The sequence below is a fragment of the Struthio camelus genome, chromosome 2 (genome assembly GCF_040807025.1).
Source record: "Struthio camelus isolate bStrCam1 chromosome 2, bStrCam1.hap1, whole genome shotgun sequence".
In the NCBI taxonomy this organism is placed as follows: Eukaryota; Metazoa; Chordata; class Aves; order Struthioniformes; family Struthionidae; genus Struthio; species Struthio camelus.
The window spans coordinates 154,338,020-154,350,282 of NC_090943.1; the positions used below are offsets into that span (position 1 = coordinate 154,338,020).

The 12,263-nt window shown below is 36.5% G+C and overlaps 1 long non-coding RNA gene across 1 annotated transcript in view; it reads left to right on the forward strand.

Moving 5' to 3' along the window:
- Positions 1-11,382, forward strand: part of LOC104144198 (uncharacterized) — a 97,241-nt gene extending 85,859 nt beyond the window's left edge. Inside the window, exons 3-4 of the long non-coding RNA XR_694073.2 lie at positions 9,454-9,575; positions 10,532-11,382. This is a non-coding gene — a long non-coding RNA (uncharacterized lncRNA). The remainder of the gene's footprint in view (positions 1-9,453; positions 9,576-10,531) is intronic.
- Positions 11,383-12,263: the final 881 nt, after the last annotated feature.

Below are 12,263 nucleotides of genomic sequence, written 5' to 3' on the forward strand. Positions count from 1 at the left end.
GTAAGATAAGCCTAAAATGAATAGTAATAACTAAGGAAAGATACAGAAGAATATAGATTCTTGAATGTTTGATTATGATTCTAACATGGTGGACTACTTTATATTAATAAACTATACATTTGAATCCTTTCATTGGCTATCATATCACATGAAACAGCACTTTAGTATTCACTTTTTTTCTACAGATTTTATGTGTTCTAATACCAGCTATTTGAATTCATATTTTCCAACCACAGTTAACATGCACTGCAGTAGACAAAGTGTATATTAGATTGTTTCACATAACCTGGACCTTGAGTCTATTTGCAACAAATAGAGGATGAATTACATTTCTCCATAATCAAGTAAAAATCAGTTTTGTTTGTTAAATTACTTGAGCATTTTGTACTGCAGAAAAGTTTATATTTTTCATATGAGTAAGGAAAAAATATTGCCTATTTAGTTTTATCTTGAAATTACACTGTCTGTTATAGCCTAGTGAATTACACAGTACTAATTCATCATTAAAATGTACATCACTTTTTCCAAGTAATGTTAGACCATTGTTAAAATAAGACCCAGGAATTTTAAAGCTATGATATTACTTGCAATAGCAATAAACGTTTTCTTTACTTTCTAGTCAGAATTTACTACTGTAGTCTCGTTTTTGAACACTTAAAGTTGGAACACTGCTCTTACAGATTAGCAAAAGCCTAATTCTCGCACTGAAGATGAAAAAAGAAAGGAAATATTATCCAAGAAAGAAAGCTTTCTGAAAATAGTATATAATAAAGACTTACTTATTTTAAGACTTATTCAAAAAGATGACAGTGATATTTATGTCTAAAGCTATGTTTTTACTACTGCTTTTATATCAGGGTGATCAATGATAGTCATTTCGTTGTAAAAGTTTAATAGTAATGTTTCATTACAGCAACGGAAGCCTACTTCTGCAAAGAGAGTAGAATGGGAATACAATGTGGAAGCTGATTATTTATGCTGTGATAAATGTCCGGAGATTCATCATTAATGCACTAATGTTCATTTGCCAAATCAATGTAAAAATCCACCTAATTTGGAAGTACTCTTTCCTGTGTTAGGAGTCCCATCTGTGTGTTTGATACATTAACTTTTGCAATTAAAAGAGAAAATGTTTGAAATGTCTAATTTACTAGTATATATTTTGTTCTTGTGATGTTGTACTTTTCATGAACTATAATTAGTTCTGTCACCTTAAACTGCTGTGATGGGGCCAGAATTTTAGAATCGGACATGAGCTCAAAGTTTTCTATTGGCTTGCTTGAGAGCAGAAAGTTTGGTTAGGAAGAGGAATTGAGTATTTCCTTCCCTTCCCTTCCCTTCCCTTCCCTTCCCTTCCCTTCCCTTCCCTTCCCTTCCCTTCCCTTCCCTTCCCTTCCCTTCCCTTCCCTTCCCTTCCCTTTCCTTTCCTTCCCTTCCCTTCCCTTCCTTTCCCTTCCCTTCCCTTCCCTTCCCTTCCCTTCCCTTCCCTTCCCTTCCCTTCCCTTCCCTTCCCTTCCCTTTTTTCTTTTTTCTTTTTTCTTTTTCCTTTCCTTTCCTTTCCTTTCCTTTCCTTTCCTTTCCTTTCCTTTCCTTTCCTTTCCTTTCCTTTCCTTTCCTTTCCTTTCCTTTCCTTTCCTTTCCTTTCCTTTCCTTTCCTTTCCTTCCCTTTCCTTTCCTTTCCTTCCCTTCCCTTCCCTTCCCTTCCCTTCCCTTCCCTTCCCTTCCCTTCCCTTCCCTTCCCTTCCCTTTTGTTTTTGATAGAAAAGATTTCCCAGTAACAGAAATTTTTAACTGCTTCTTCAGAGCTTCAGTTCCCACTCTGATGTTACTAAGTCGTGCTCACATTCCTACTTATATTTGCGTCATAGTACATACCTGGAATACCTGACACAACTCTGTTTCCGTCATAAATTAATAATGAATTGACTAAAACTAAAGCTGGTCAAAATGTATTCTACTTCCAAGAATGCAGAACTTCCAATGTACTTCCAAGAAAAATGAACTGCAATTTATTCTGATTCAAATCTGGACAAAACTAAGATTGTCCCAATGTTTTATGAAGGATAACAAAGAGATAATATTCTCACACTATCCAGGTGTCAGGACATCGATAAAGGAAATGCGGGCTCAGGTTCAAATCCCTGTTGTGCAAGATGCTGAGTAGGAATTCCATGCTGTCTCTCTCCTAAACAAATGCTACATCCAATTATTAAGGAGAGATGCTCCATTATCCCTCCTCTCTCTTTCCCTTGAATGAAAATTGCTGGTAGAATATACAAAATCTTTCAGATAAACGTTGTAACTGACAAGTATTAATAATAAGTAAAAAAGTTGTAACTGCAAAAATTCATAGTGGTAGTCAAGAAGAGCTTGGTTTAACACTGGTTCTTCAATGACTCACTTTTGCTATAAATTATGCAACATGTGGTTTAACCACTTATGCTAAAAGTCTAACAAAATTAAGTAGTAATTAGCCTGTGGGTCAATAAAAAAAGAAAGAGTAGTTTCTGTCCAGTTCGAGGCTCCCCAGTACAAGAGATGTGAACATACTGGAACAAAGTCCAGCAAAGGGTCAGAAAGATGATGAAGGGACTGGATCATCTCTTGTATGAGGAGAAGCTGAGAGTGCTGGGACTGTTCAACCTGGAGAAGAGAAGATTGAGGGAGGATCTTACCAATGTTTATAAATATATGACGGGAAGCTGTAAAGGAGATGGTGCCAGACTCTTCTCAGTTGTGCCCAGGTACAAGATAAGGGGCACAAACTGAAATGCAGGAAATTCCATCTGAATATAAGAAAGTATTTCTTCACTGTGAGGATGACTGAGCACTGCAATAGGTTGCCCTTACAGGTTGTAGAGTCTACATCCTTGAAGATATTCAAAACCTGACTGAGCATGGTCCTCAGCAACCTGCTGTAGCTGACCCTGCTTTGAGCAAGGGGGTTGGACCATAATCTCCAGAGGTGCCTTCCAACCTCAGAATGAGAGCAACTGATAGGAGATATGTTGTTATATTTATCTTTTTGATTAGTTTAGGAGCTTGGAATTTGGTAATACACGGAAGATGCATCTGCTAGTGCAGACACTAACAGAGACCAAAAGTCCTGAGAGAGTATATGCTACTACATAGCTGATGTTGTTGGTTTATTACACACACAGGTATTATGAGAGGATTCAGCCTACACATGTGCTAGATGTCTAAGCTGCTATTACAGTAACTGGGTAGTTAGTCAATGTGGAGCCTGGTGACACTATTAAAGGACAGCGGAGTTTCGAGTTGAGTTCATCTGAAAGCAGACATCTGCTAGCTGATCGCTGAACAGTGCTGAGTATATTGACCTAGAGGCAGGATTCAGTTCCGTAAATATAGACCCCTAGTACCATCTCACATATCCCAGGGTTATCTGAAACATCTTTAGGGAGCTGGCATATTGACACACAACTTAAGAGACAAGTGCCCTTATGGAGAGGCAACCGGAACCAGAGAAGATATCCCAGGTAACTCAAATGGCACTAGATACCTACGTGCAGGGTATTGAATTAAGTGCTGTGTGTTCCTATAACCAAGACATTACATGTATGACTCTAGACTATATGTATTTGTCTAAGAGTTCCTGATGGTAACACTGTTATAGTAATTATCATATAAAGACAAGGGTGAGATCATGTAGAGAGAATATCCTTTTTCATCTGTAGAAACTGACAAAGTAAAATAGACTAGCTTTCCAACATAAAATCCTTTCTTTGGATCATTGCTTTTATTTCCTGGACAGAAATATATGCCTTTTAGTGCAAGGATGAGAAAACACGGTGTATAGTTTACCTGGGCAAGTAAAGTAAATCTGAAATATTTGGAATGTGTGTGATCAACAGAACGGGTCAGGTACTTCTCAGAAATGCTGGAACTGCAGTTCCAGCTCACAATGCCTGTTGGACTCCTGCTTTAAACTAAGATTTTGCTTGTTCTTTGATATGTAACTGTTTGGCTCTTCATATTCTAGAGAATTAAAGTCTTCCTTTGACAGTGTCTTAAGCACTGCTTTTCCAAAATGGCAGCAGCCAACACAGCCAATGACGCTTCCAAAAGCCAAAGTGACTCATTATTTGGTGAGCAATATAAACTACAGTTTTTAGGCAGAGAGGTTAGAGATCACTGAACTATTGCATTTTGCTGTTTTGTGCAGGCCTTTATCTTTCTATAGAGCGTAATCTTTGTATCAAACTCCTCTAAACTGAGATCAAAAACAGTAACTAGTGTCCCCTGCACTAGAGTAGATTTCAAAGCAATCCGAATAAGAATATGCATTTTAGAAAAGCATAGGCAGTTCTTAAAAGGAAGTACTTCTTACTTTCCATTGTGGGGGGCAGTGTTTCAGTATCATAGGGGTGTGTGCACCTAAACAGGTTGAATCAGCATGCAGTAAGATGACAGTAGTATGGGCTGCAGTCAAACTGCTATTTGCTATCAGCAATTTATGATCATCTACTCCGCTAAGTGCTAGTTTAAAAGTAGCATGAATTTGCCACACAGCGGAAATACAGTGCGACGTAGAAGTACATGTCATTCTAAAAGTATGAAAAGCTTGTAGAAATTTGTAGAAAAGTTACAGGGCTTGACAATTTGTCATAAAATTCCTGTAGACTATGTACAACTTAAGACATCAGTCTAGAGCTTCTTATTGGAGTAGAGGAATGTTTTTGGGTGGCTAAATCTTCCATTCCCTATTTTGGCATAGATAAGAAGTTCTTAAAACACCCTTTCTGAATCTCAAGTGTTGAATCAAACTTTCTTAGCATTCTACTTTCCTTTTTAAAAGATGATTGCTTCAGTGGCACTGACAGTTTCTTGGCATCTAGCTGGCAAGGGGAAATGAGACTGATTTTAGTATTTGAAAGATGTGGAACACATGTATCTTCTTTCTAAGAATTTGTGTGGTATTAATTTTATCCCCGTTTACTTTCAGGGCTGTTTACTTTCCCTTATAGCTTTCAGGGCCTTATGTTAGAATAGAAGCATGGTAAAATCATTATTAGATATTTGAAATGAGCTCCTTTCATTTTTTTGAAATCAAGAAGGAAACACAGGCTTTCCATATGAAAGTCTGAGAACGAATAGTGTTTGTTACTTTCGTTTCTTCCTTCCTACTCTGCCAGCAAATCAGGAAAGAGAAATTTGGCTCTTTTAAGAGGGTTAGTTGATCAAAAAGTCATAAAGCAATAGGAATATTTCTTTAAGGAAATTATACATAGCTCTGTATCAGGATCTGACTTTCTCAGCCTTTCTAACCATCATAAGCAAGCTAAATCGCTCTATCCGGTGAAATGCCTACACTCCTCCTTTTCACACTTGGTGCTTGTTCTTTCTTTTTCGTTTAAATGATTTTCATATTTCTTGTGCATGTAATTACTATTTTTTCCTTCCTCTTCCTTTTCACCTAAAAAACATTGCAACTCAAAAATTAACCTTAAGAGGCTGAGAGAAGCAATGAGAGAATTGGTAAGTAAAGAGGTCATAAGCTATCTGCATTCAGATTATCCAGGCATATGCTTAAAAAAAAAAAAAAAAAAAAAAGAAGAAGAAGAAGAAGAAGAAGAAGAAGAAGGAGAAATAAAAGAAAAGAAAACCACTATGGACAATATAGATAGCAGTAAAACAAATTGAATTAATTAATCATGGAAAAATAATCTTATTTTCAATATAAAATGTCACCAATTGAGATATACAATATTTAAAATAACCTTACTATGAGAGCTGTATTAATCGATGTCTTAGAAATACTACAGATGCTCAGGGAGAGTAGTCTATTATTCATTTGTAATGAAGTTAAGATAGTAGGTATACAATATTAGAATGTATGTCAGCTCTTAATTGCCCCATTTTGAGTAGGGGTGGGGAGAACACCAGATGACCTAAAGAAGGCTTCCAACCTAAATTATGTTTTATGATCCTAATATATATGGGTCTACTAAGCTCTGAAAGTTGAATATTCTTAATAGAAGATATGAAACCAAAACGCTACCTTCAGCGGAACAAAGCAAGCTTTATAAAATGTTACTGTTCCTTAAGTAGAGTCTAAAGCTATTTTCTGTGAGGCGGTGTTAAATAAGGCTGATGCTGTGACTTCAAATGACATCTTTGACTAAGTTTTTGAACCCTTGCTCAAAAACAAGGGGTTCAGAGGGATGCAGTTCTTTCACTAGACTAACATTGGTGGCTTTGCTAAATTGTGTTAGGAGCTATTTTTAACGTGAATCCTAGATTTATTTTCAAGTTTCCAGTCAGCTGATTTATTTATTTAAATTTATTTACTCCTTTGATAATTTCTGCAAAATGATTCTGTGTGTGATTACTCCTCCACTCCCGTGAAAACATATATTGCCTTGCTCCAGTCCAGACATATGCATTAATAAGAACAAATAACATGCAGATTGTTAAGCAGTTTGTGATTCTTTCTGATGTATTTAGGGGTGGCTATGATGGTACACTCCAAGGGAAATAAAACACTTAGTACCTTTAGCCCTGTAAAAACTGATACCAAAAGACCTTCTATGATTTGCTCGCTCTCTCTCTGTACCTGGAACTGTTAGGTTTACCTTCCTGATGGGATGCTCCTGAAGCAGGCCTTCTTATTTGAAGTAATGATAATGTAGATCACGTCTAATGCCAGAAATAAAATGTTTCAATGTTTCAGCTATTACTAGCTTCATATAGTGGTAAGGTTATATATAAGTATTGCAGTAACATGACTAATTCTATGCAATATCCAGCATTTCCAAATTATTATGCCGTGCAACTACTGAGGTACTTATGATAGTCTTGAAGTAAGTCTTGCTGTTTATACTATTCTATACTACACAGCCATATCTGATCCCCAGCTGCACTTCTTGCCCTAGTATGCTTCTGTTGATAGCCAGTAGTCTCTTCTGCATCCATCTCTCTTTGACAGCTCTGTTTTCCAGTTGAATGTATTTTATTCTTTTGTACTCCACAGGTACTCTTTCTTTCCTTTATACCATTATATTATTCTTAGCATATTACCAGGGCAAAGCTGCCATACACGCACATCAGTAAAAGCAGAACGCTGCCATTTTGGTTTGAAAGCATTTTACACCTGCTGCACATTGAAATAATACTTTGTCTGGAAAGAAAGTCTCTCTGGCACCTTATTCCAGTCCACTAAATCTGAGCTGCACTCTTTCTCTTCAAGTGGCCAGACCATGTCTCTACCACTCCTGTGGGTGACACTATGATCTAATCTGACTTCGACTAGACTCACGCATTGCAGCTCTTACTCCCTGACTGCCAACTAAATAGCAGATTTGACATGTACAGAGTTTTGCTTTTGGAGCTTGTGGGCAGTAAGAATGCACAATGACAGAAGAATGATTTATGGTTTATTTTTTGAAGGAGAATAGCATTCAGCATGTTTATGACATACTGTATTAACCATATCTGGCATTTCAGTGAAGCCTGTAGGTAGATGTATTATAGCCTTGCTAAATCCTGTAATTTGTACTACACTCTATTCTCTTGGGCAACAAAGTGCAGCATAATTCACATTAACCTCACTATTTCATTACTCAGATTATAGAATCTGCAAGGCAGATCTTTCAGCTGAGAAGTATGCATTCTTTATTTAAATCCTCAAGAATAAGAAAGATTTTTTAATCTTACTGAAGAATTATATCTTCACAGCTTTAAAATGGAGGAGATGTTGAACAGAGTTCTGTCTATCTTCATTCTAGTCCTCCTCAGTATTCATTTATAGCATGGATGGCAGCATAAGTACGCCAATTAAAATTTCCATAGGACACAAAACTGGGAAGGCCCTCAGATACCTAAAAGAAAAGTACTGGATTTTTAAGTAACCTTGCATGACTGCTGTGGAGATGACTAGGATGCTAGTCAATAAAAATAATTGCAAGGTAGCATATTTAGAACAATTATTTGCATAAATACAGGGAAACAATACATTGCATAAGCAGGTCTGCAGAAAAGAGTTAAGATGGATCACAAATGAGATAGGACTCAATACGGTGTCACCATTGTGGTACACATTGTGAGTAAACAGAACTAAAGCCAAAAATGCATGTGAATGTTGCTTCAGTTCTTCTTGAGAGCTGCAAGATTCCATTAAGAAAGATATGAACCTGTTAGAAAAAGTCTAATGGAAGGAAACAGGAATGATCAAAAGTAGCAAAAATGAGATCTATTAGGAAAGATAGAATTAATCCTTCTTAACATACATATGAAGGGATATCTGAGGGAGGAGAATAAGATAAAATGGTCTTGAAATATAAAAAAAGTTTCTGCAAACAAAAGGGAAATATTCTGCTTATTCCTGGTGGATACTATAGGATGTGATAGGCAAACATTACCGATACGAAGGAAATTTTTCTGATAATAAGGGAAGTGAAGCAGTAGAACAAAGGCACAGAAAGGCCTTGGAGTCTTCAAATGTATAGTTTATTGAAAACTAGTTGGATAAACATCTTTCAGGAGTGACACAAGTACAACTCTGTCCTAAGAATAAGACATTTCCTTTTTCTTCTTTTTGGTCTAGGACGGCTGTACTTTCCACTTCCTATTTGCTTAAGATAGATATTTGTGCCTGGCCAAGGCACAATGTAGCTACATTGACTGCATTAAGCTAGTGGTATCCAACCTTTCTTATGGAAGCACTGAAAGAACTTACATTTGTCAGTACTCGGCTACATGTGGGTCTCGTTTATATTAAGCGGTACAGACTACAACATACCCAGATGTGCTACAGAAAGCTTATCTGAAGACATCACACTCACAATTTGGCCTTATCTACCCTGTTAATCGTCAGAAAGAGTCCATCCTTGCATGGCAAATATTTTCTCTGTACTGGATCTGCCCCAAAGGTAAGGCAAAGTCTTGAAATCTTCAGTGAATTCTCCAGATCTCTCCCAGTGAAGAAGGCAGAGGACCAACAACTTCATCATGTAGGTTTCATTAGCTTGGTGCTGAGGATGGTACACCTGCTACCTTTCCCAGCAGCTTGGAAGTGGTGGGCATCCTCCTGCCTTCAGAGTGGGACTGGAGAACCCCACCATATGGGAATACATATGGGAAAATAAGTGTAGAATTGCTACAAATTAGGACCTGCCGGAGTAGCTAAAGTATTTTTGCAATATGTGAAAAAAACTCCTCTCAGACTTAAGATAAGTCCTACAAACATTATCTCATACAAGAATAATGTCTGTGTGAGAGAATGTTTTTTGCCCACCTATAAATAACTTTGAACTGAAATACAGGAGAATAATTTAACATAGATATAGAAAAGCTATCCATAGGTACATTGCTATCTGTGCTTTAACTGCAAGGTATAGAAGTTGGAGTTATGGACTATCTGTTTTTATCCTACTAGAAGTATAACTGTTCTCCAAACACTGACAGCTTTGTCATGAAAACTTCTTATTTCAGGCCCAAGGAATTTTTCCTAAAGGTTTATTTCATGTCCCATAAGGATAAAAGATCTGCACTGAAGATTTTGGAAGACAGATGAACCCTTTAAAGGCTAGTACCAGGAGCCTGCAGGTCTGAAAGTAAGTGTGATTGTGCTATTCGTGCCATCATTATCATCATTGAATCACTGTTCCCAGAAAGTAAGTGCTTTAGCTTGCACTGTCCATAGTTTAATAACGGCTTGAGATTGAAATGGCACTGCAAGCAGCATTAAAACTGCATGTTTTAGCAATATGTGAATAACTGTTGTCAAAGAGGTTATTTTCGCCCACCTGAAAATATCATGATATTTTTGTTGAGTTAAAGGGTAGAATTCATGTGCTCTTGTTGTTAATTTTCCTGTTTATATCATATTGGTAGACAAATAGAAGAATCTGTTTGTGCACATGACTAGATCATGCACATAATATTGTTTACCGTAAGCAGATGTTTAGTTCTGCAGGATCAGAAGTAGGAAAGACAAGGTTCTGAAAAGACTAGTTTAAGGAAAGTACAAGAATAAGTCGGAAAATTTTATAGTGACCTGATGCTACTTAACTGAGAGAAAAAAAAAAAATGGTTAAATTTATTTGGGTCACTTGCTAGAGATGTTTTCGTTAGCAAGTAAGTACAAGATGAATCTGTAATAATGATATAACTATTTTAACAGGATAATATGTGTTAATGCAAATTTGATGTCTGGGTGCTCTGTAGCAATTTACTATCTTAAAATACAGATCAAACATTTAGGAGTGCTTGGAAAAATAAATACATTAAACAAAGCAAGCCATAGAGAAGCATATTTACAAGGACGGTTCTCTTGGACTTGCTTTTCTAGAGTGATGCTTGTGAACACTTGACTGCTTTGTTTCATTAGTCCAGTTTTTACCCTTGTTTACACTTGAAAATGAGGTGGTAAAGTAAATGCAATATACCTATTGGCCTAGCTGCTTTTGTCCTGGTTTTGATGAGATATCTGCATTGAGATTTAATAATAAGGGGATATTAACTCATGATTATTTGTCCTGTTGAGTAACCTGTGACTTTCTATTTGCAGGGTGAACAATCAGCAGAGGAAATCAGTAATGTAACAAGAGTTTAATTAACTTTACCCAAATGAATGTTAACTTACTTGTTCTTCTCCTTTGCCTTTTTCTATATTTAACATATCTTTCTCTGTCTGGTTATTTATTAGTTGGATAAATCTTAAAAAGAAAAAAAAGAAAATCTTTATTTCAGTAAAATCCTGTTTTCATTGGAGCAGCTCTAAGTCTGTCAGGAAGAAAAAGCTCTGGTCTTTTATGGTTTTGTTTTGCCATACTTACTGCACTGGGCTTCAAGTCTGTCTTGAGTCCATGAGCAAAATGTATCTGATGGCAACTAATGTTATATGGGGTACGGTCTTTGTCATGCAGAAGAGCTAAAACACAAAAAAAAAAAAGAAAAAAAATCCTGGCTAAAATAGGTGACAATGACTTGCACTGTGTTGAAGCCAGACATTTATTCTGTACACACAGGAGATTATATTCCCTTGTAAATAAACACACTATAACATATAGATGGCTCATGCCCTCTTTTGCTTGATGAAGGAAACTTCTTTCAGTTCATCTACATTCATATTGCCTCAAAGCCATTGGCATCCAGATGCCCTTTTGAGGACTGTGCTGTTCAAAATGAACTAATGGCAGGACTCAACCAGCCTTGGTGAAGGCAGCTCATCATGTAGTAATATATTTCAGTGGCTCTTCTAGCACTACTGATGTCACTGTCTAATTCACTCTGATGGGCTGACTCCTCTGCAGTGATATGCTGATTTTGGTATGTTACTGAAGTCACCAAAGAGCACGTAATAAATGTGACATTTTGTGATGAAATTATTTTTTTGTTAAAGACACTTTTTAAACTGAATTAATCTGACACTTTTATTCAATATTAAATTCACATACAAATAAACTACTGTGTGCTTTCAAAAAGGATGACTATTTCATAAATCTAGAAGGAGGACTTTTTAAATTGTTTTTCCAAGGCTGCCTTAAAGGCATTTACTCTCTATATATGTGTGTATATATATATAAATTTGTGCTATGGCAGATAAAAACATTTTCACAACAAGATTTCACAAAAATTTTCTCTTGCACATTTATGGATAATCATACAATGACAAAGCCATCAGTGGATTTAGAAATCTTTAAATTGTCACTGACCCCTAGCCTTTGATTGCATGAAAGGCATCCCTTCAAAATGTCTCCAATTTATGCAGTAATATGATCACTCATAATAGCTTTACCACTGAGCGGACTCATCCATAAATTTCTCCTAAGTCAGTAGAGATTGTAAATGTCTTTATGGTCTTAAGTAAAACTTTTCCCCCTTGTTGATATTTTTCTTTAAATAAATGAGCATTGAAAGGAAAGCATTTTACACCCATGTAAGGTCTATGAGAGTGATCTAGGACTCACTGAAATCAGTAGGAGTTTATGGTAGGTTTTTATTTAGACTACATCTTTCTACTGCACTTCTGAGTAAACTGTTTCTCTGGTGTCCAGGAACCAGTGAGCAGGAATCAAAAATCACATTGATCTTACTACAATAAATTTTGTTCTTGATGTCCCCTTCAGCCCTGAGGCTGAAGCCAGCTGCACTGCACTTAGTGTAAAGTTATCATTCCAGGGACTGCATTTTCCAAAGATTCTAGACGCAAAATTGTGAACCATTTGTTATGTTAGTACAGTCCAATGGAACGGCACACTGGGTAAAATAAATCTCTTTCAATCATGCAGTAAGCTCTT